Here is a 25362-nt window from a genome sequence, read left to right as displayed (position 1 = left end):
TCATCACTCTCATAATCACAGACCAGTTTCATATAGCGCGATCCTTCAGCAGGGTCCAGGGGTATTATCATGCGCAGTGATTTATTCTCAAAGATCATCTTTTGCTTCTTCAGATTGATTACCCTGTTCATATCAGTAGACTAATCAATTCCCAAGAGCGTAGGGTAGGGATTGCTGTCATCAACATTCTCTATTACTTCAAAATTTTCCAGCGCGCTTGCTCCCTCAATATCCACAGTCACTCCATGCAGCCACTCCATGGGTATGATTTTTTGTTGGTTCTACATGCTTAGCTAAATTAGGGACCATTGAAACGCTGGTCTCCCCATTCGCTCCCATGTCTATTTCAGTAGAACATTCGTATCCGATCCCAAATCCAGAATGACTTGATCCATTTCATATTCTCCGATCTGCACGGTGAGTCTCATTTCATGTTCTATCCTTGTCTTATGCTTTCCGATCTTACGAACTACGCGTGGTTCACTTGGCATGGTCCCAACACATCTATTCATAAGTTCCTATAACCCTTTCACAACCTTATTGTTGCATACTAATTTCATACAGGTTTCGAGGAAATTTGTCAGCATAGAGGGGTCCATCTCCGGCTCCTGTTTATCCTTGTTTCCTGAAGTGGAGGCCTCAGCAAAGCTCTTCTTAGCCTCCATGAATGCTTCACAGGCATGCTCCAAATCGAAGTCAACCTCCTTTACCTGGGCTTTTCAAACCCATGTACTGTCTTCTGGTTATTTCCCCTTGTCATCTCTTATCGCGACTATATCGCACGGCTCATACCTCATCATCTGCAGGTTTTGAGTCAGGGGAGGTGGTAGCGCTCCTTTTTCACGTATCCTAGCTATCAGCATAGGAAAATCTTCTATCTCATGATCAAACAATGTGCAATACTTGCACGACGGGTGCATTGGATTAGTTAGAAAATCAACTATCTGCGACCTCTACCAGGTCCTCCTCTGCATCGGCCTTGTCTGTGCCATCCCTACATTTTGGTCAAGGGGTTGCGTTTTGACCTGAACCCTATAGGTGGGAGTTCTATCCATCATCAATTCATAGCTCCTGCAAGTACGCTCATCATGTCCTACCAATCTACAAAAGTTGTAGAACAACTGTTATGGAGTTTGCGTATACTTTTGTAACAAGTGGCAGTTATTCATGGCATGTTTTCCAGCTATTTGGTAGATAGTGAACCACAAAGTAGGCACCACGCTAGGTCCTTCTTGAGCTTCCGGCCTTAAAGGCATCATTCCTCCTCCTACAGTAAAGACCAGGCAGTGGTATTTGTCATGACCCTGACTCTTGCATTTCACGCACCATATATCTTTGCGTACCTCTCGCCGAACCATCCTATCCTACTTTAAGCTTTGCATCTCAAGGCACAGATTCTTTAGCTACACGTGGATTTGCTGAACTCATAGATTAGGATCTTGCATCAGAGTCTCATGTAGTCTCATGGAAATCTCCAAGGCCTCTGCCTAAGTTGTTATCTTCTACTGCGACAACGCACTCCTTAAGTGTGGTAGTAATGAAGCCACAAACCACTCGCGATGTTGTCCATCTGTCAAATTCATGTTGGCTTCATGGATCATACATTTTAGCCTCTGATCTAGTTCCCAAGGCATCTCACCTAGTAGCATCATGATCATTTTGAATCCCATAATCGACTATGCTTCAGATTTAGGCTTGCTAAATTCCATATTCAGTGCTGCTTGGATGTCTGCTACTTTAGCATTCAGGTGATCGCTATAGTACTTAATATACTAGGTTAGCGCGTGACCTTGCAGAGCACTAACCAGTGTTTCCTTCTTTATGTTATCATTTGTAACACCTTGAGCTTCCCATATAGCCCTCACAATGAACCAGAATTGGTTCGGGTCCTCATTTCCAAAGCCTTTGAACAAAGGCAACTTCACTGTGTTTTCCATACTAAATCAAGGTGGTGGCGGAGGTGGTACAAGCGAAGTTGGAGGTGATGTCAGTGAATATAGAGGTGGTGTGGGCAGAGGTGGTATTTGTGGAAATTCTTGTCTTATCAACTGAATAGCACTTCGTGGAGAGACCTTCGGTATCCCTTCTTCCTCCCTTTGCGGTGGTGAAATCAAGGGGCTATACTCCAAACCCTTATTTCCTTCGTTCCTGTAAATTTTTCCACTTCGCGTAGTCCCAGACATCAAGGTAACTGCATAACCCGTTTTTCACACAATTTTTTTTTAATCCAAGTATTCATAGATTTTACGTACTTACCTCGCAGTCCATTGAAAAAGTGTCGCTCTACCTCGCTATAATTGACTGAGGTGTCGACTGCGAAATTAGTAACAAATTCTCATATAATCTGATCGAGCCAATGATCAATGATGCGCATGATCTTATCCTCCGATGCTTCCAACCATCGCACCAACTCTGGGGTCCACACAATAGGACCGTCAAGTTTCCAACTTCCTTGGCTATCTACTAGCTTCGCGATCCACTTGTATAGCTCAGTAAGGAAGGAGGTGAAAAATATTTCATGGACCTCCATATACAGGTATTGGTCCAACCAATTTTCTTTTGATAGTTGTAGGTTTCTGTTCTCTTGTGCCGCAAACTCGTGAATCCTTATGTCTAACTAGCGTTCGATTTATTTCTTAGTTGGATTCTAGTGATACGACATCACACATCTCTATGCAGATTCTGGTCCTGGAAACAAAACCATTTGTTGGCTTGCGGGGGCTTGACCCAGGTTCAACGTTAGTTAGCCAAACAAATCCCTACACTACTGGCCCTTTTGGCATCAACCCGCGAAGCGCAGATTGAAGTCTCACCTGAAGCAGTATGGGGGGATGCTGGAACCAAGTTTTTGCACCCTTGAGATGGTTGTGATGTTAGTTTATTCCAAATATACCTGCCTTCGCGTAGGTTGCTTATTCCTTTGCTCTACCCTTCAGTACCTTCATGAAATGTTACAATCAGCTTCCATGCAGCCGTAACCAGGGGCTGAAGTCCTTTCGTACTGCTAGGGCAACAAACTACGATATCTCCCCAACTAAGCTAAGTATCTTACTTATCTTATTAACATATCTTGATTTTCTTAATTACGTTCACTTAACCAATATATTTATACACATTCGCGCATCATATAAGCATTAGAAGTGAAATTCATACCCAATATACCAGATGCATAAACAGGAAATAAAGACACATAAATTATAGAATACTTCTCTTTATTGATAATTTTAAATGATTACAGACTCGACTCGGCCTGCGCACTCAACTGCAGGGGTCCACACACTCAGCTGCGGACTACTAGGCCTCTGCACTTAGCTGCAGAGCCTCTACCTATGCTATGACCCAAAAATTAAACTTCTACTTCAAAGCTATCTCTCATACATGTTCAATCCTTGATTCCATCCTAATTTCCTTTAACTACTTAGAGCTTTGCTCTATTTATATGATCCATGGTCCACGGACCATGGGTAGATCTTCTACAGCTAACATTACATTTTCAAAATAAGGGCAGAAAACCTTATGAATCTTTAACAACTACACGCTTCGCGACCACAAAATTCAGTGTTTTTACACTTGGATTACAAAATTGGACCAAAATATGGGCTTTAAGCCCCAAAACTGCCCTTGGGGGATCTCATGCCCAACAAGAAAGCAGACCCAATCATTTTGAAAGTGGCCATAGAAACAAAAAAGAAGAGGAAATAGAGGAAGCAGGGGGGGGGGGGGGGGGGGGAAGAGAACACAATATTAGAAGAAGAGCAACATGAACAAGAGAAGAAGAACAAAGGTGGAGAAGAGAAGAAGAAGATGCGACATGAAAGGAAGCAGAAGAAGAGGAACAAAACCAACTACTAGAAGAAGAGAGAAAATGATTGCAGGAGAAGGAAATTTCTTAAGAAATTGAAGATCTGATTGTAATTCAAGACATGGAGGTGGAATCAGAGCTAGTAAACTGAGATTTTGATCTTATACTGAGCACTCAACAGGTCACCATTCTGTCACCCCCTCTTCCAACAAAAGAGCAAGCTCCAAGCGAATAAGAGGAAATTGTTCCTATCAATGATGGTCCAATCATGGATACCTATAATCTAACTTATGATGAGATTCAAAAGAAGATTATACAAGTGAGAAAGAAGCATTTCCCAGACTTGCTTACATCTCCTCCATTCATCAAAGAAAGGGTGATTGTGGCAAACACCAGAAGGAATCCAAAAGCCATTTCCATAGAAAACTTGGTCTTCGCAGGGGATTCCAAGTCACATACGGAGTATCTAATGGTCAAGAATAGGAATATGGCAAATAACTTGTAGGTGACAAGGAAAAAAGTGGAATAACTCCAAGTAGAGGTTCAAAAAGCAATTCCCGCACAGGTGTATCTAGAAGAACTTAAGGTAGCCATATTGGGTGAAGTATCAGCATTGGGAGAGACCATGAGAAGCCTCTATGAGGAGCTTGTCAATGTGCATAAAGCAGTTGTTCACTTGCATGAAATGCAATAGAAGTGAAAAAATAATGCTAAATCCCTAAATGTTATTCATACAACCATCACTATCATGCATGAGTGGTCAACGCAATACAAAGGGGCATTTTCCAAATTGGTAAAGAAAACAAGGCAACATGTTGAGTTGGAGAAAGCACAAGTTCAGATGCTCAACTAGAGTAAAAAATAGCTTGGGTCATTCATCGCCAACATTCAAGCCTCATATGCATGATTATACAATAACGTGGATTTCATGGTGAAATCACACAAGATCCCTTTAGTTGGTTCACTCACTGAAGCCAAATGTAGGAATCAGGTTAGATAGGAGGTTGAAGAATACTTGGACTAGCTGAGACGGATCACTACCAAGGAATATCTTGAGGTGAAAAAAAATAATATGTAGAAATATATTGGTGGCCCTGTTTAGATCAATAACATGTTGCTCCTGCTAGGAAACTCAAACTAGTTCCAAGGCAGTGTACTTGGATGCAATGGAGGCTAGAGTCTGATTTTAGCTTGATGCCATTGCACAACTTGGGGAAGTCATTGCATAGTACAAATCTTGGTACCACTATGTGATTGAGAAAATACAAGTTGAAGTGGATGAGCTGGAGTTTCCCAAAACTCAGGCTTGACTTGTTTTGTCTTAGTAGGCTGTCTAGTTGACTCTACCCAATTTTGTCTTACATGGGTATGAGCGATATTGTAATATTATTTTGTAATTAATTATAAGTGAAATTCCAAGTGTCAATTGTGGAATGTGAAGAGTCATTTTCTAATGAAGTCCAAAGGTCATGGTTGAAGGAAGTCAAACATTCATGAGGGAAGTCAAATAGTCACAAAGGGAGACGAATAGTCACCCATTTTGTTATAAATATACCCTCATTAGTTATGTAAATGGAATTTGGCTAGGATTTTGGCTTAGAATCAAAAGCTTGGGAGTTTTGAGCCTTGGATTCTCTGTAGCATAAAGGGAGTATCTTTCTTTGGAGGAGTAGGTGTATACTTCATGTTCCACTATTGGGACTAGTGGTTCGTCAATTGTATATGTATGCTTCGGACTTTTCACTTTAATAAAAGCTCAGAGCCGACACACTTTCATGCATATGTTGTAAATATAATAGGAATAATATTGTTATGTTTGCAATATATGTTGTTTCATGTACACTAATGCTTATGAACTATTTAGTGTGCATTGGTATGAATCTTGTTGAATGTGTGTTGTTATGTATTTCAATCATCACTATCTTGTGAACTATTTTACAGGCTAACTTATGATTCCTTTTCTAATCGTGTGCTATTTTCAAGTTGAAAACTATTATAGGCTTCTAAGGGGCTCAGTTGATTTCCCCTTCTTGTGTTGGAACCTATCATGCATTGTAATTGACCCTTCACAGAGTCATACAGTTGTCTCACCAAATTCATGGATACATCATTCTATGCATTATCACAGCCAAGGCATACCACTAAAACCCACTATTTTAGTGACCGGGTCATATTCCGGATGGGGATCCTACTCCAAATGGTGTGAGGTTTAATTGGAAATTCATATTGGGGAGACCCCTTGAGTGTTGGTGGGTCCAACACCGTTAATAATAAGTAAGCTCCATGAACATTAAATTTAGTTCTAAATTTAGTTCTATTAATTTTATTCATTTACTTGTCATTGATATGTTTTATTTATTCCATAATATTGAGTGATTCTTGATAAATTTTTTGGGATTCCTGTTTACTTTATACATAATAGTGTCTTTCAAGGGCCCTTGTGCTACTCCTAGTTTGTTATGTAATTGATTCTTTTTCAAGATGATGTGAGTAGGTTTTTGGTCAATGAAAAATAAGATTCTAAAGTTCTCATACATTATGGCATAGAGCACATGTCCCAAAGTAGTAGCCAAAATGTTACCCCCCAAGGGTAAGTACTTGAAAGGTCACCCCCATGGGTTTGTGTTGTTGATTCAATCTCAATCACATATCACTACACATATACATGCTCTCTCATTTCTCATTCTCACCTATGTTATCTCAACCATGGTGCATAGAATGAATTCCACAACTCAAATAAGGGTATGACGATTGAAGAATTCATATTTGGATGGTTTATGCTTCTAACTGTGGGTTGTGGTGATGCTTTCCTCAATAGGATTTGTTAATATTTCATGACTCCTAATTTTTTTTTTGACTCATCATACCACAATTGCATATATTTTAATATGTAAAGTGAACCATTTCCCATGGTTAGGGTGTATCATTGGTAACTAGATAAATTACTATCCCATATCCCCTCAAACATAACACTTTCTATTATTTTCCCTTCATATCAACTCAATTCATGAAAAGGGACTACCCCCCTTCTTGTTTGGTTCCTCAATGTCATCCATAAAGGGTGTATGTATGAAATAAAGACATGAATTGATAAAACCTAGTTGAATTTGAAAATTATAACACACAAATAAAGATAGAAAAAGCACCATATCATTTTTCAGCTCTCCTTGCTGGTTTAAGTGGGCTTGACCTAGGTTCAGAGTGCGTTGTGCACCAACAAAACCCTCAACCACTGGCCCTTTTAGCAATGACATGCAAGCATATCGCAATCTCATCTGAAGTGGTTATGGGAGGTTGCAGAACTAGGTTTCTGTAGCCAGAGGGATATGCACGTTTTTGCATCTTATATTTACTTATGCTTTCTACCTTCCTATAACTTCACATATGTTAATAACTTTGCGCTGATGTTTAATCTTATAGGTTTATTCTTAACATATAGACATAATAGAAAACAGCCTAACATGTATTATTTCACATAATTTAGTAAACAATATGCATAACTATGTCAATAACAACAGAGAATCAACACATAAGGCTACACAATACTTCACCAAATTTTTTTCTTTATTAATAATGATCTTCAATACATGCTCTTCCCTGACCTACACACCTAGTTGTAGGTGGTCTATGCACTCAGCTGCGGAGCCTTCCCACCAAATACATACTCAAGATAGAGAATACAAATAATCTATCCTTAGTTCTTCTATCATGATCTCATTTACAAAGTATTACATCTTCTTTAAATATATTTCCTTACTACAAGACCATGGTCCAAATACCACGGATCCAACAAAAAAATGGACTAATACCCAATACTCGTTACAAAATAAGGGTCTTTGACCCACCCTAAAGCCACTAAAACACCGCACGATGAATATAACTTCATTGGCTCCGCATGCTCTGCTCCTCAAAATGTGGAGTCTTTGAACCAAAACTTGGACCAAGTTGGGCTATGCCCAACAGGACCCCAACACTCACCTTTACTTGTCTCGAGTCACTCACCTTCAGTTCCCTTGATTTTCACTACAATTCCATTGTAGACTACATTATACTGCCAGACTGTCTCTACCATTTGTTTCTCCTGTTTGCGTGCTTCCTCCGACAATGCCTCTCCAGTTGGGCTAGCATCCTTATGTAGTATTTATGCCTCCCTTTTATTCAATTATTTGAGGCTTTTTTCCACTGCCTAAGATAGTTTCAGGGCATCATCTTGCCACCACTGAGTCCCTGCTTGCAAAATTTTCTCCTTCCTTCGAAGCTCATCTATCTGCTTTTGGAGGTTCTTCCCTTCAGTAATACTGGTGAGTTTTTGCAAGACTGGTAGGGTCTTTACAACTGCCAAGATTTTTTCGTACTACTTTTGCTTCACCTATAATTCCTCCTCGATATTTTGGATGTTTGGATCCTCCTATAGTGAGGTCCATATTTGCATCGTATCATCTAATAATTTCCCACTGTCCACCACTCTGTCAAAGATACCTTTCAATGCTGCCTTTAAATCTTTCTTCCTCTGCTCTCGCACTTTTGGTGGTGTGGCTGGCTACAACCTTATTTGCAACTCTGATATCTACACTTCATCCTAAAACTTTATCTTTGCTAGTGTATTCTTCGATTCCTTTATCGTGAGGGTGAGCTTCACGACCTTTTGTGCTAGTGGTTCCTCCTCACCAACCTTTACATCCAGGACTATGCTGCAACTTTCCTTGATAGATTTTTCCAAATTTTCTTGTCATTAATATGCTTTGTCTCTTTTATTAGCCACCTCCTCCAACTACTTATTCAATGCATCTTTCTCCTTTTTTGTCTGCATCGTTATCACTGAGGTTCACTCCTCTCATTCCCACAACTCAATTTTTAGACTTTAATGGAATTCGTGCAACATCTGAATGGCCATCGTAAAAATATTTATGTTGACATTATTCCATGCTTTGGATTGCTCTTTTTCCTCAATTGAGTATTAATGAAGTGCCCCATCTAGCACCTGCACAATTCTAATTCCAAATTGAATTTCTATTCTTTGCTCTACCTGTAGTGACTGAGCTCTTTGTTGTGGTTGTTTTTCTACTTGCGCTAGCTCCTTCAACTTTGCAATTGCCTTCTATAATTAAGTCAAGATCATTCTATATCGGTCATCAATTCTGTCTCAAGTATCTGTCATGACTCCTTATACCTTCTCTCTAATCATTTCAATGTCCCCATTAGTGAGGACAAGCACTTCTACGCCCTTGGACTTATTTGCCTTTAACTCTTACCTACCACAGTTGTTGTATCTCTCCTTTCGAAAATGAAAGGTGACTTCTTTGATATGCATCACTGAGGGGTTCCTCATGCTCCTTCTCTGTTTGCTCTATTTCCACCTTTGCATCCTTTCCACTTGTACCTACATCCTGCGAGGTACCCTTCTTTGTTCCAACTGCTCCGCCATGTAAAGTCATCCATTCTTCTAGACATTGTTGTACTATGGTGAGAAAATTGTATTCAGTTACTAAGTATGGAAATGGGTGCCATATCTCAGTTCGGTCCTAAGTTACCTTCACATAAGCTTTGTGTAAGTCTTCTTTGAAATCTACAATGTGACAATACTACTTATAAAAACTAGGTGACAACCTTGGATGCTAATTCACCACCATGTGTAGATCCATTTCCATCACCACAAAGAAAATCCTATTTTTCGTTGTGCATGTCAGATCCTTAGTAAACTAGAGGGAGGCATATCTTTCTGCCTCGCAAACATCCACCTCGATAGATGGAAACTTGGAGTCTTCTGGTTCTTTCAATGCAATCAACGCGACAAGTATTTATAATCCAGCATAGTGGAATGACTTCCCCTCTCCTTGTGCTTCCCTACAGTCTGTCAAAAATTCCTCACACAAATAGGCAACCCAGTTGAAATGGACTCTTGCATTGCACTACAAAACCAAATATACTACCACTGCAGGCATCTCATTGGCCCTACACTTCCTCATTATCTTACCTGCCAATATGTGCGTGGTGAAATGCACTCCCTAGTCATCAATGGAGTTGATGTCATATCCCCGCGACTTCTTCACTAAGTCGAACTTTTCCTTCATCATTTGTGCCATCTCCTTATCCTTATTCTTTCCCACAAATTCTTCTATAAGGTCTTTTCCCTGATGAGGCAACGCTATTCTTTTTCTAATTAACATCTCATCAATCGAGATCCTTGTCCCTAGCCAAATCATCCATCATGTACTAGTGCGAGGAGATACCACACATAGATTGTATTGATTGTGCTTTGACCTAAGTGTGGCACATTCAGCATATTCAAGAGGCCCACTCTTTGCAATCATGTAGCCCAGTAGAATGGCTCTAACCTAGTGCCTCCACTATCTGGTTATCGAACTTAGTTTAAATGTCTACTCAGTTCAAATTGAAGGTATTTTCTTTGATCGTTAAAATCCCAGTCTTCCATCTTTTGTTGGGGTATTCTCTCCAACACTTCACCCTCAAATGGTACTTCTTCTAGCAGCAATGGAGTGAACACATCCAAATTTCCATCCTTGGGCTCCTTAATTGGGTTTGCATTTAGTTTTCTGGTGGCATGTAAGGTGGGAGCACAGTGGGAATCTCTTCGTCCTTTGTCTGCATGCGTTAAAATTCAGCCTCCTCTTCACTATCATTGATCTACTAAGGCACTTTCTACTCTATCAACTTCTTTCCTTTCTACACCAGCTTCTTCCCCTTATCTTATTTGTTCTTCGTGCATACTTCTATCTATGTTTTCTTCCTCGAGGATGTTCTGAGTTCCACCCCAGAGACCTCACCTAGTCTCTTCTCCTACTTTTTCTGTGGTTGTGGTTCTATGGGTACTTGCTTTCTTGGCGACCTATAACATCTTGGGGACATGGGTGCCTTCACTCCTTGTGCCTCCATAATACCTACTAATCCTTTCTCTGTAAATATTCCAACAAGATCTTCAAAGCTCCTCTCAGACATATTGTAGCTCTCTTCTATACAATTTCTCAATTTCTTCAAAGAGGAAAGTGTAAAATTTGGTGCAGGATGTGCTTTTTATAAAAAAATCGAATTCTAGCCTCATGATTACTTCAATATTTTCTCATTTAATGTAGGTATGGGGCTAGATACAACCATATGTGATTCATAAATGCTTTTTTCTTATGTCCCTTAATGAAAATTTCCTTTTTAACAATATCTTTTGCCTTCCAATGGTCATATTTCTGGCCAACTTCGATGAACCTTCCCTCGTAGTACAATCACCTTTTCTTTGTCATAGTTCCTTCGGAGTTCATCATATTCCTGAATATTGCACAATAATATTCCTTCGACGAAGTCCCTTTCTGCATAGTAGTTTATAGTCTCATGCCCACTTTCAATTGTAGGTTCCACTAAGACTTCCTTCCCTTCAATTTTCAGTGTGAAGTTCCAGGGACAACGTCACACCTATATATCTTCAATCTACTACCATTCACTTGTCCTAGGATCAACCGACCATTCAACTTTACGAGTTGAATTGCACCACCATCAGAGATGTGCTTGATGATATATGGTCCTAACTAATGTGTTTTAAATTTTCCTGGGAACTTCGTGAATTTGATGTCATACAATAATACAAGATATCCTTCTTGGAATGTCTTCTTATTGATATGCCTATCATTCCAGATTTTCTCCCTTGATTTTTGTACTTGTTGATGGAACCCTGATACGGACTTGTCTTCTTCTAGAGCTAGCATCTACGAGATTATTTCCTTCATAATGTCGGGGTCTACCATATCTGTGACAGTTGCAATTCTCAAACTTGGCACATTGTATTCCATAGGTATAACTACCTCTTGTCCATATACAAACCTAAACGGTGTCTAACCTGTGAATTTCTTGCATGTTGTTCTATATCTCCACAACACCACTCGAATTCACAAATCCCAGTTATCTATGTTCACATTTCATACCTTGGTCAATGCATTCTCCAAAATCTTAATGAAAGCTTCAACTATTCAATTTTCCTAAGGATGATAATGAGTGCTCTTCTCATCATAAACCTAGAATTCCTCAGTTAGTGCTTCAATGATTTTGTTTAAGAAATTTGTGCCTTGGTCACTCATTAAGATATTCAGATAGCCAAACTTAGACAATATATATTCAAATATGAACTTCGCAGTAGTTTATGTGCTACAATCCTTCACTATTTGTACCTTTGTCCATCTTGTAAAATAATTAGTTGCAGTGATTATATACGTCACACCAGTCTTCTTTCTTGGCGGACTAATAGGTCCAATAAAGTCAATCGTCCATTTGTCAAAATCCTACAAAGTTACCTGTGGCACTAGTGGCATCTTGTCTCTTCTAGATGGCTTTCCTATTCTTTGACATAAATCACATGCTTGACAAAATTCTTTTGCATCCTTATGTAGTGTGGGCCACCATAACCCAACTCTCAAGATTTTCTACAGAGTGGCTTTTCCTGTCTAGTGCCCTCCTATGACTCCTCCATGAGCTTTTGTCATAATACTATGTCATTCATGTTTAGGGATGTATCTGCACAATACTTTATTTGGTCCCATTTTTTACAAGTGTCTAGCAATCAATGAGAAATCAACTGCTCGAATGACCAACTCCTTCTTTTGCTTCATAGTGTACTCCGCAGGTGCCATTCCTATGGTCAGAAACTGAATAATATCCATGAAATGATCATCTGCAACTCTAATTACGAATAACTGTGCATCAAGCAAGTTATATTTGATATGTGTGGGTTATTCTCCTATTTCTATTCTTGATAGATGACTGGGTCCAACATTCAATTTCCCTAGATTTACTATAACTTGGAAGTCATATTCCTAGAATAATAACAACCATCAACAAATAATTCCTCCTAAAACATGCTTATTCACAAAATATTTCAGTGCAGAGTGATTAATGAACATTTTGAAGTGCACCCCTAACAAATAGTGCCTAAACTTTTGTAATGCAAATACCATAGCTAATCCCTCTCTTTCTGTCATGTTATAATACTTTTCCGTGTTGGATAATTTCCTTCTTGCAAAAGCTATGGCATGATCAATATCTCCTGCTCTTGGCTGTGCTAGCACTACACCCAATGCTATGCAAGATGCATCAACATGTACATGGAACTCCTTCTTCCAGTCCAGGAAAACTAGAATAAGAAAATTTACCATTTTCTCTTTTAGTACATCCAATCTCTTTTGGAACTCTTCGCTCCATTGAAAAGTCACATCTTTCTTCAGAAATTTCTCCATCTGTGCAATTATCTACACATACCCCTTTATAAACTTTTTGTAGTAGCCAGTGTGCCTTAATGTTGTGCATAGTTGTCTCACTATTTTTCGTGCTGGAAGGTTCACAATGTTGGCATTATGGCACATGTGTGACACTATGGTACAGGTGTTGTCCTTGATGGCAACTCTCTCTGATGATAGATCTCAGTTCAAACTACAAGAATGAAGAGAAAATTCATATACGCAGTTTCATTAAGATCAAGTTGCGTATACACGCAGGTTGGACTTTATAAAAGTGCGTATGCGTATACACGCACTTTCATGCAAAGAAAAGCACGTATATGTTGGAAATCTTACCTTTGGTCCATGGCAGTTAGTCCTTAGAATTTGAACCTATGGTTTTGGACCATGGTATCTCGACAGAAGTGTTGATCCCTAGTATTGAGTTGATGGTATTGGTTTATTATGGTTTTGGACCGTGGTATTGAGGAAGGCCTAAAAATATAAAAGAGGAAGGAGATCATGTGGCAAGGCATCATCTGAATTATTGAATATCTGATATTGTGATAGATCTGGAATACGGGTGATTGGGTTATGGTGTAGATCTAGATCTGAATGAAGGAGGAACTTGAGCGCAAGAAGGATAAGGACTATTGATGGATCTAAATCTCAAGGCTTGAACATTGGTATCTCTGTATGATTTTGATCTGTTATATGTGGCGCACTCTTGATCTATAAATCTAGGCTAACTAATGTCTGAATGCTTAAAAGAATAAATTATCCTTTATAGATTTGTACGCAGGTTCAGTGAATTGAAGGTGCGTATATACACTTTTTATGTGAATGAAAGGCTCGTATACGCAGGTTGGTTGTGGTACAGAAGCATATACTCGCAGGTTGATGAAAAGTGAAGTAGCGTATATATCTTGATTTATGTTCTAGCTGCTTCTGTTTTATTGTTGCAGTGTTCTGGGTTCAGAATGTGTGTTTGATTACAGTTACTGTGTTCTGGGTTCAGTGGTTAGAGAAGTGCTTATTTGTTTCAGCCTTTGATTGGTGAAAAGGAGTTTGGGTTATGCATAAATTCTTGATGTTTGATTGATGTTACTTATGGATCCAGTCTGATAATTAATGAAACGAGGTCCCTGAAAGCAAAGAGAAGGTTGCTGCCTTCAGCAGGTAGGAGCCTGCGTACTAGTATCTCAAGCTAGTACAAGAACTAAGGGGGTTGGAGCTCCCTTCCAGGGAAGCTGGAAAACGAGAGAGAGTTGTAGCTCTCTGGAGGTTGTAGCCTGCGTACTGGTAAAGTCTGCTCCAGTACAAGACATTGTAAAGAGAAGTTACTAATTAAAAAGAAGATAGAGACGAATTGCAGCAGGGGGTTTTCACCCACTTTGGGTTTCCTCCTTATATCTTGTGTTCTTGTGTGACTGTCTTCTGCTCTGTTTCACTGTTTCTGGTACTGTTTATGTGCATCTGAATCACAGATTAATAACTGACATCTGAAAGATAATTTAAATTATAAGTTTGATTTATATACGCGGGTTTCTTTATCTGGAGTTGTGTATATACACGATTTTTATTAACTGAAGTAGCATATATCATCTGGAATTTAAAAAGGAATTATTTGGCTTGATAATACTGATTCACCCCCCCTCTCAGTATTATTTCCAACAATTGGTATCAGAGCAGGTCCTTCAGAGAAGCTTGATCGCTTGAAGGAAGATCATTCATCATGAGCAACTACGAGAGGGAAGCATCAATTAGGCCACCAATTTTTGATGGGACAAACTTCAATTATTGGAAGGTAAGAGTTACTGCCTATCTTCAATCTCTTGGTACAGAAGTTTGGGATATCATAGATACAAGCTACACTTTTCCTTCAGCTACTCCTACAGATCCGGCCGAGAAGAAGAAATATGAAACAAATGCTAAAGCAGTCAATACTCTGTTGGGATGCTTATCTCAAACATAATTCATGAAGGTTATGCAATATAAATCTGCAAAAGAAATATGGGACAAGATTGTCCTGAGCTACGAAGGAGATGAACAAGTAAAGCGTGCTAAACTTCAAACCCTCAGGATTCAATATGAGAATCTCAGAATGTATAATGATGAAAGTGTGGCTAACTATTTCCTTCGGGTAGAAGAGATTGTTAATTGCATGAAAAACTTGGGTGAAGAAATAAAAGAGGCTATTGTGGTTGAAAAAGTCCTAAGATCATTGTCCCCCAAGTTTGAATCTAAAGTGTCTGCAATAGAAGAAAAGGAAAATCTACGAACTCTTACTATGTTTTAGCTACAAGTAATTCTAACTGCTTATGAAATGAGGAAAGGAGGTCCATCTGACAGGAGAGAAGCTGCCTTCAAGGCTTCAAGCAAAGAAGAGTACTATGAATCAAGACATGGGTTAGAAGAAGAAGAAGAATCAAATTTTGTCAGAAATATTCAACGGGGTGCTGGACAGTTCATAGGTAAGTTGCCCTTCAAATGCTTTGCTTGTGGAAGAGTAGGTCACTATGCTGCCAAATGTCCTCACAAGGATAAGATCGACAAGGGAAGGGAACCTATTAGATGGAGCAAGAAACAGAATGCAAATAAGAAAAGCTACTACACTCATGAATACAGTGATGGTATATCAAATAGTGATGAAGATGAGTGAGGTAATGACTATAAACTTTTAATGGCCTTTGAAGATGATGATTACATGGATGCTATAGATGTAGATAGTTTTTATGAAGAGATTTCTAGACTCAAGACATGTATAGAAGAAAAGAATGTGATCATTGATACTCTACAATTTCAAATTGATGAAAAAGAAAAATTTCTCGAAAAATTAGAAAGTGAAATTGTTGGCCTTAGAAAAGAAATTGAGAAAACAAAGGCTATTAATCTTAATTTTGTCAAAGGATCTGAAACTCTGGATGAGATCATCAATGTACAACGTTCTCCGCTAAACAAGACAGGTCTGGGGTATAATGGAGAAACATCTCAAGCTTCCACCTCAAATATTTATCTTGATGCAGCAAGAAGGAATGAGCAAAAGCACAATGGAGATCACCAGGTGAAGCAGGGACAAATTACATCAAGAAAAAACAAAGACTATCAGGTAAATCAGGGGCAATCTATCTTAAACAAAAGCTACAACCAGCCATAGGTAAAATCCTCTAAATTTTCTTCAAGAATGAATGACAATAGAAATTACAATCATTCGGCTAGTAGATTTGATAACCACAGAAGTTTCTTCAATGGACAATGTTTCTCTTGCCATAACTTTGGTCACAAAGCAGCTCAATGTGTTGCATATAAAACAATCATGACTAAAGAAGCTCAAAAACAAAGAAGTATGACTGGGATTACAAAAAGGACCTATAACAACTTTTCGGCTCTTGAAAATGAAATTGAATGTTCTATTTGCAATAACTTCGGTCATGAAGATTCTGAATGCAGGAGCAGGTTTCAGCAGACAAAGGAACAAGCCTCAAGCACAAGAACATGGAGAATAAAGGAACCACAAACAGAAAGATGTGGGATAGCCTTTTATGCAGAGGGACAGGAAAATCTATGGTACATTGACAGTGGATGTTCGAAGCATATGATAGGTGATAAAGAAAAACTTGAATCATATTCTGCTTTAGAAAAGGAAAAGAAAGTTTCTTTTGGAAATGATACTCCTGCAGCTATAAAAGGAAAAGGCACTTCTCAGTTGAAAGAAAAGGTCAAAGCTCGAAATGTTTTGTATGTTGATGGCTTGAAGCATAATCTTATAAGTGTCAGTCAGATGTGTGACCAAGGAACCGAAGTAATATTTCGATCAAATGGGTGTAGTGTTCGTGATCTTGATACAGGGAAAACGGTGATCAAAGGTAGAAGAACTCCAAATAATCTATACATATTTGAAGAAGGACAACAACAATGCTATTTGAGCAAGGATGATGAACATTGGTTATGGCACCGAAGGTTGGGGCATCTAAGCTTTTCACAAATAAGGAAGGCATGCAAATATCAGGCAGTTCTTGGTCTTCCAGATATCAAAATTCTAGACAACACCATATGCAAATCATGTCAGTTTGGAAAACAAACCAGAACTAACTTTCCGGAGAAGGAAGGATCAGCTAGCATGCCTCTTGAGCTAGTCCATACAGATGTATGTGGTCCCTTTAGGAAAAGGACACCTCGAGGAGAAGAATACTTGATATTATTCATTGACGATTTCTCCAGGTTTGTTTGGTTAGGACTTATGAAGCACAAAGATGAAGCATTCAAAAAATTCAAATCCTTCAAAGCCTTGGTTGAAAATGAATCAGGTTACAAAATTAAGTGCCTCAGGTCCGACATAGGTGGGGAGTTTACCTCAAATGAATTTTTTGATTTTTGTGAAGAACATGGGATAAGAAGGGAATTCTTCACAGCTAGAACTCCTCAGCAAAATGGAGTGGTAGAAAGAATGAACAGAACAGTCCAACAAATGGCTCGTGCTATGCTTGATGAATCCGAAACTCCCGCAACTTTCTGGGGTGAAGCTGCATATGCTGCGGTTGTTATTCTCAACAAAACAAATGTCCGAGTGAACAGCACTCAAACTCCTCATGAGCTCTGGTATGGTGAGACTCCTTCGGTAAAGCATTTCAAAATTTTTGGGAGCAAATGCTATATTAAGAATACTGATGAGCAGCTTGGCAAACTTGAACCTAGAGCAGATGAAGGCATTCTTCTTGGTTATTCTCCCTACAACAAAGCATATAAGTGTTACAATAAAAGACTTGGAAGAATTGTTGACAGTATTGATGTAGTGGTTGATGAAAAAGGATACATCCCCAAGCAAGTATATCATGAAAACATTGATGAGGATGAAGACTACTCTCCAAATCAAGAAGATGATGAAGAAGAACCCCAAGAGGCACTAGAGGAACATATAAGGATAGAAGAGAAGACTCCATCCAGATATGTTCAAAAGAACCATCCAGAATCTCAAATTTTGGGGCAGAAAGAGGCAGGTATACAAACAAGAAGAACAATAGCAAAAGCTTCAAGCTATTTGGCATTGCTCTCTTCCACTGAACCAAAAATGTAAAGGAAGCATGCAAAGATGAGTGTTGGGTTAAGGCAATGGATGAAGAGCTTGAGAAGATAAAAAAGAACAACACTTGGGAGTTGGTTCCTAGACCAAAAGACAAGAATGTCATAGGAACAAAATGGATCTTCAAGAACAAGTTGAATGAAAATGGGGAAGTTATTAGAAACAAGGCCAGGCTTGTTTGCAAAGGGTATGCTCAATAGGAAGGAATAGACTTTGAAGAAACTTTTGCTCCTGTTGCTAGACTTGAGGCCATCAGAATGTTCCTTGCCCTCTCTAGCTTTCAAAATTTCAAAGTATTTCAAATGGATGTGAAGTCAGCCTTTTTGAATGGAGACTTAGAAGAAGAAGTGTACATTGAGCAACCAGATGGCTTTATCCTTGGAAATGATCCAAATCTTGTATGCAGACTTAAAAGAGCTCTCTATGGGCTTAAACAAGCTCCGAGGGCTTGGTACTATCAGTTGGACAAATACCTTCATCAACAAGGATTTTCAAAAGGATCAGTAGATAGCAATCTATATATAAAAATTGAAAATAACAAATTGCTAATACTTGTTGTGTATGTAGATGATATTATCTTTGGGAGCAATGAAGAAGCTATGAGTCAAAGCTTTGCCTTGGTGATGCAGAAAGAATTCGAAATGTCATTACTTGGAGAATTGACATATTTTCTTGGATTTCAAATCCAACAAAATGAAGGCAGTATTTTCTTATCTCAAACCAAGTACCTCAAGCAGATCTTGAAGAAGTATGGCATGGAAGATTCGAAACCTGTATGTACCCCCATGGTTACAGGATGCAGCCTTGGTGCAAATGATGAATCAGCAGCAGTGCATCAACCAACCTATAGATCCATGATTAGGAGTTTGCTTTATTTGATAGGTACCCGACCAGATATTATGCATGCAGTGGGAATAGTTGGAAGGTTTCAGGCAAATCCAAAAGAAACTCATCTTCAGGCAGTGAAGAGAATCTTCAAGTACCTTCAAGGAACTCAAAACTATGGCTTATGGTATCCTAGAGATTCAGATCTCATACTTCATGCTTACACAGATGTAGATTGGGCCGAAAGCATGGATGACAGGAAGAGCACAAGTGGTGGTGCATGCTTTATGGGTTCCAGATTAGTATCTTGGTTCAACAAGAAACAGAGTTCGATTGCTTTATCTACAGCAAAAGCAGAATATGTGGCTGTTTCATCTTGTTGCACACAACTCCTTTGGATGATGCAAACCTTGCAGGATTTTCAAATCACTTGTACTCCACCTGTCTCTATCTTATGTGATAATACAAGTGCAATAAGCATTTCAAAGAACCCAGTCATGCATTCAAAGACCAAGCACATACCGATCAAGTATCACTTTCTCCGGGAAAAAGTGTTGGAACAAAAGGTCAAATTGGAGTATGTTCCTTCTAAGGAACAAGTTGCTGATATTCTCACCAAACCACTGCCTAGAGAAACTTTTGAATATCTCAGACAGAAGCTAGGAGTCATTGATGCTTCATCCTGCTGTTGAAGCTTGTCTGTTCCAAAGAAAAGTTGGTTTATGCGAGTTGGATGAGGGTAATCCGCGTACATACGCTGATTTGTGCAGGTGCAGTCGCGTATATGGAGTTCTGAAGAAAATCAGCAAGGGCAGACTCTGGTTGAAGAGCATCTGATATGGGTTTGTCAGAGATCATCAGGCACAGGTTCAGGGGGAGCAATTAATCTTCTAATAATGCATTGTTGGCATTACCTTAGAAGTTCTTGATTCTAGTACTCAAGCTGTTTTGGTTCAGGTGGATCAGCTGCAGAAAGGGATCAGAAGGAGAACTTGATTGCTAATATCGACAGTGATTGTCAGATGATAATTGTCATTGGTGTTTTGCTTAGTCTTGATATTTCGTCTCTATGTCATGTATATTTTTTTTATCAAGGTCATGTAACGGCCTATTTTGGTTTCCCCACTATGCCTGGGATGATTGATGCAATTGATTGTCATATGTGAATTTCTGTTGTATCTCCACTTGGTTGGATGGATGATCCCCACTTGGTTGGGTGATGGTTGTATGTATTGAGTCTTTTGGTGATAGGAAGGTCCTTTATGATGTTTAAGTCATGGTTCTTCTTGAAGAACATCTTTTTGCAGATCTTGCCTACAGTCAGGGGGAGCATGTTCAGCACAGCAGAGCAGAGATATCAGCATGAACTCAGGGGGAGCACAGCCCTTTTCCCTTGATGACAAAGGGGGAGAATGACTTTGAGGATCTTGGGGTTGCCATCAAGTCCAAAGGGGGAGATTGTTGGCATTATGGCACAGGTGTGACACTATGGTACAGGTGTTGTCCTTGATGGCAACTCTCTCTGATGACAGATCTCAGTTCAGACTACAAGAATGAAGAGAAAATTCATATACGCAGGTTCATTAAGATCAAGTCGCGTATACATGCAGGTTGGACTTTATAAAAGTGCGTATGCGTATACACGCACTTTCATGCAAAGAAAAGCACGTATATGTTGGAAATCTTACCTTTGGTCCATGGCAGTTAGTCCTTGGAATTTGAACCTATGGTTTTGGACCATGGTATCTCGACAGACGTGTTGATCCCTAGTATTGAGTTGATGGTATTGGTTTATTATGGTTTTGGACCGTGGTATTGAGGAAGGCCTAAAACTATAAAAGAGGAAGGAGATCATGTGGCAAGGCATCATCTGAATTATTGAATATCTGATATTGTGATAGATCTGGAATACGGGTGATTGGGTTATGGTGCAGATCTAGATCTGAATGAAGGAGGAACCTGAGCGCAAGAAGGATAAGGACTATTGATGGATCTAAATCTCAAGGCTTGAACATTGGTATCTCTGTATGATTTTGATCTGTTATATGTGGAGCACTCTTGATCTATAAATTGGGCTAACTAATGTCTGAATGCTTAAAATAATAAATTATCCTTTATAGATCTGTACGCAGGTTCAGTGAATTGAAGGTGTGTATATACGCTTTTTATGTGAATGAAAGGCGCGTATACGCAGGTTGGTTGTGGTACAGAAGCGTATACTCACAGGTTGATGAAAAGTGAAGTAGCGTATATATCTTGATTTATGTTCTAGCTGCTTCTGTTTTATTGCTGCAGTGTTCTGGGTTCAGAATTTGTGTTTGATTACAGTTACTGTGTTCTGGGTTCAGAATGTGTGTTTGATTACAGTTATTGTGTTCTGGGTTCAGTGGTTAGAGAAGTGCTTATTTGTTTCAGCCTTTGATTGGTGAAAAGGAGTTTGGGTTATGCAGAAATTCTTGATGTTTGATTGATGTTACTTATGGATCCAGTCTGATAATTAATGAAACGAGGTCCCTGAAAGCAAAGAGAAGGTTGCTGCCTTCAGCAGGTAGGAGCCTGCGTACTAGTATCTCAAGCTAGTACAAGAACTAAGGGGGTTGGAGCTCCCTTCCAGGGAAGCTGGAAAACGAGAGAGAGTTGTAGCTCTCTGCAGGTTGCAACCTGCGTACTGGTAAAGTCTGCTCCAGTACAAGACATTGTAAAGAGAAGTTTCTAATTAAAAGGAAGATACAGACGAATTGCAGCAGGGGGTTTTCACCCACTTTGGGTTTCCTCCTTATATCTTGTGTTCTTGTGTGTGACTGTCTTCTGCTCTGTTTCACTGTTTCTGGTACTGTTTATGTGCATCTGAATCACATATTAATAACTGACATCTGAAAGATAATTTAAATTATAAGTTTGATTTATATACGCGGGTTTCTTTACCTGGAGTTGCATATATACGCAATTTTTATTAACTGAAGTAGCGTATATCATCTAGAATTTAAAAAGGAATTATTTGGCTTGATAATACTAATTCACCCCCTTATTTCCAACACACAATAACTATGATCTTTGTGGGATCCACCATTAATCCCTGTTTAGAAACTACATGTCCCAATAATATACCAAATGGTGCACAAAAGATACACTTCTTCAAGTTCAATGAGATCTAGTACTACCTACATGTATCCAACATCAACCTTAAGCTTGCCACATGCTTCTTTAATAAACCAAAGACTTTCCAATCATCAAAGTATACTTCAATAAACTTGTGTATATATTCCTTGACAGCCGCAATTACAAATCTAGAAAATATAGCACGTGAATTCTTTAATCCAAAAGGAATCACCATGTACTGATAAGAGCCCCACTTTTTCAAAAAAAGTCATTTTATGTCTATCTTCTAGCGCAATTCTGATTTGATGGTATCCAGAAAATCCATCTGTGAAAGAATAAGCCTCCTATCCTCCTACATTGTCCAATACTTCATCTGTAAATGGTGTAGGGAAGGGGTCATGTAGGCATGCATCATTCAATTTCCTTAAGTCGACACAAATTTTGATTTCCCCTTTTGCCTTCTTTTCCTGAACCACCATGGGATTTACCTATTCAGACTCTTTGACATGTTCAATTATCCCAGCTGTTAAAATTTTGTCTAATTATTTTTTCACCTTCTCCTTCTATTTTGGACTAAGTCTATAAGGTCTCTACTTGACAGGCTTCACATCTGGCTTTAGAGGAATCCTCATTACTCCCAAATCTCCTAATATGCCCTTCATATCTGAAAACCTAGTAGGGAACAACTCCTGATATTCATGCAAGTTAACTATTATTTTTCTAACTATGTCTTCATCCCAACAATATCCTATTGTTGCATACTTTGGTTTAGCCTCTGACCCTTTATTCAATTTCCTCGTCTTCAATGGCTTCCTTATATCAAGCATCTATATCTCAGGTTCATTTACTTCATGATGACCTTCTGATTCTTTGATGTCAATATTGTGAGGACCTTCATCCTCTTCCACAATGAGATTATAGCATTCCATTACATTACATATTTGTGTAGCCCAATCAGGTTGTCAGATAACTTGAACTTCATTTTAAAAAATATTCTTCTTAACTATATTCAGAGCTCCATCTATATGTGGAAAATCATCTTCAAATTTGAATGGCATTATGAATCCATCAACCATTTCTTCCCAACTAGCAGTACCATGTCTAAGCTCGATTTCCAGATACCAATTATGAGGAATTATCTCCAAGGTATGGATGAAGCCATGCACCCATTCTTCTCATGGAATTTCTTCCCAAGATACCATACAGAGCTATATGTGGTCCGTAGGATCATTCTGGCCATCATACTTGTCTATGAGCTTAGTTTCTACTTGACCAAATCTTACCTACATCAACCTTTTACATTTTTCCCAATCTCCTATATTATTTTGATGAGTACCCCACCATCTAGCAAGAGTAGCCTTGAGTGCTTGATCTAGAGCTAACAATATCTGACATTCAGGTACCCATATTTCATAATCTCTAAAGAAAGTATTTACATCACCCAAACCATCATATCAAGGTAAATCACGTACCTCAACTATCATGTAGCACACCACTTTAGTGATCCTTGTACATCGCCTTGTGGACACTTCATGCAACATTTTCTGCCAATTTTCCAATTCCTCTTCTGAATCTGAAATGCATGAACTATATTTCTCCCAAGTCAGCTTTCCATCTGCAGTAGGGTTAATCCATTCTTCTTCTTTTGTTGTTATCTGATAAATGTTTTTGATTCCATCCGTATTTTATTCTTCTCTCACAGGTTTAGTACATCTCACTCCCTCCGATGGATCTAATGACACAATAAATCTCATATTATTACTTTCAAATCATTTTCCTTTTCTTCAAGTTAATTATAGCCATGTTATCAAAATTCCCAATCAAATCCAATCAACATGGGGTATGGATTACTATCATCCACAATCTCAATCACTTCGAAGTCAATGGTAGTGCGCACTCCATCAATGTCTACTGTGAATCCTGACAATCTTCCTAGAGGGACAATATTATGTTGATTCGCCATCTTCAACTGGATAGTTGACCATTGCAGATTCAACTTACCCATCAATTCCCAAGTTTTCTTTGGCAAGACATTGGCCTCAAATCCTAAATCCAAGATAACCTAATCCATGTCGTATTCCCTAATTTGTGTTGTAAGCCTCGTTTACTTTCCAGTCCACTTCTTTTGTCTATGTAGATTACTCACTACATGCATATCACTCTGCGGTACCTCTTTAGGAGCACAAGAATATATCAATTCTTGCAATCCGTCTACAACCTTCAGATTTATCAGTAACTTCATTCAAGTCTATAGAAAATACTTCAAAATATTCAAATCCACATTTTGTGTCGCAACCAGTACTATCTCACAGTTATCCTTTTGAGTCAGCTCCGCGGTAAATGTCGAGGCTCCATCATCCATAAAGGTTTTCCTCACCTCCATGAATACTTGATTTTCCTTTAGGATATCAAATGAATGAGATTTTTCAATAATTTTTCTTACCCATGTGGCTTCATCTTCCTTTTTCCCATTGGATTTATCATTTCCAGTATCATCTCTGGTTCTTATTACAATGTCGATGCACGGTTGATCTTCCCTTGGCTTAGTTGTCATCATTTGGATATTCACTGTAGGCTATTAGTTTCTTTCATCCTCCATCTTCGCAATAAGGAAAGGGCATTTTTCTATCACATGATAAAAAGACTTATAGTAACTACAGGTTGTCATAGGGTTTTGACAGACTCTTGTGAAGTGTCTGGTCTGTCCATAGGTGTAACAGATAATTTGGCTACATCCTTGACCAGATCGTCATCCTCATCCTCATCCTCATCCTTGTCCTTTAAATCCTCCTTGACCAGCATGATGACCTTACCCCTCATGTTAATGTCCCTCATCTTGCAATCTATAAGTATCGACAGTGCGCTCCATCATTAATTCATAACTTTGGCAATTTTTATCGTCATGGCCTATTGATCTAAAAAAGTTACAAAACAACTGCTTCGGGGTTTGTACATACTTTTGTAATAGGTAATAGTATTTAGAGCGATGTTGGCCTCTCGTTCTACAAATATTGCACCACAGACCTGGATTTACTGGATTAGGTGCTCCACTTGAAATATAATCCCTGAACACAGATCATTGATCCTTATAATGACCCTCTACTTTGCGTTTTGTACACCATACTTGTGATTTGGTTTCTTTACCTTTATTAAGGTCCTATAATTCCAAGTTTAGATTAGCTATCTGAATTTGTATCTGGTATACTCCTACATGAGTATTTCCAATAGATGAAGCTTCCAACTTCATCACAATATCCAATCCGTCAACTTGAGTCGTGATCTTTTGTTGTGTTAAAGGTAACCTAATATGTGGCAGTATCACGACTATGAACCACTCTTTATGC

This window comes from Pinus tabuliformis, chromosome 5_1 (assembly GCF_031772625.1).
Source record: "Pinus tabuliformis cultivar Carrire ecotype Pingquan chromosome 5_1, CPIR1, whole genome shotgun sequence".
Lineage (NCBI taxonomy): Eukaryota > Viridiplantae > Streptophyta > Pinopsida > Pinales > Pinaceae > Pinus > Pinus tabuliformis.
Note: the sequence above shows the minus strand (reverse complement) of the source record.